Raw genomic sequence first — 407 nt, forward strand, 5'->3', positions numbered from 1 at the left:
TTTTAACAGGTCCACAGTGTCATAAACCAGGGTCTGACAATGGAAGACGCCGGTCGGAGACTACAGCCTGTTTTAACAGGTCCACAGTGTCATCAATTGTGCAAACATTTCTTTAAGGGAAAACAGGTCAATATGTAGTCGGTCTTTACTTTTGTTACAGCATTTTATTCACACCAATACAGCAACTATTGTAAAAGGTAAATGGAAGTCCTAAAATCACAATGTACCGTGAGATATGTATGAGGAATATACAGTAGTACAGCACATTTGAATACAATATACTCTCTGTACCGGGATCTAGTTGTGAATTCTACATGTCATATATAGGACTGCACAGCGACCTCATGCTGGTGGCAGAGCAGCAGAATTCAGTCATCCGCAAGAACAAGACATTTTCAACGTGGTAA

Source organism: Salvelinus fontinalis, chromosome 18 (genome assembly GCF_029448725.1).
Source record: "Salvelinus fontinalis isolate EN_2023a chromosome 18, ASM2944872v1, whole genome shotgun sequence".
Classification (NCBI taxonomy): domain Eukaryota; kingdom Metazoa; phylum Chordata; class Actinopteri; order Salmoniformes; family Salmonidae; genus Salvelinus; species Salvelinus fontinalis.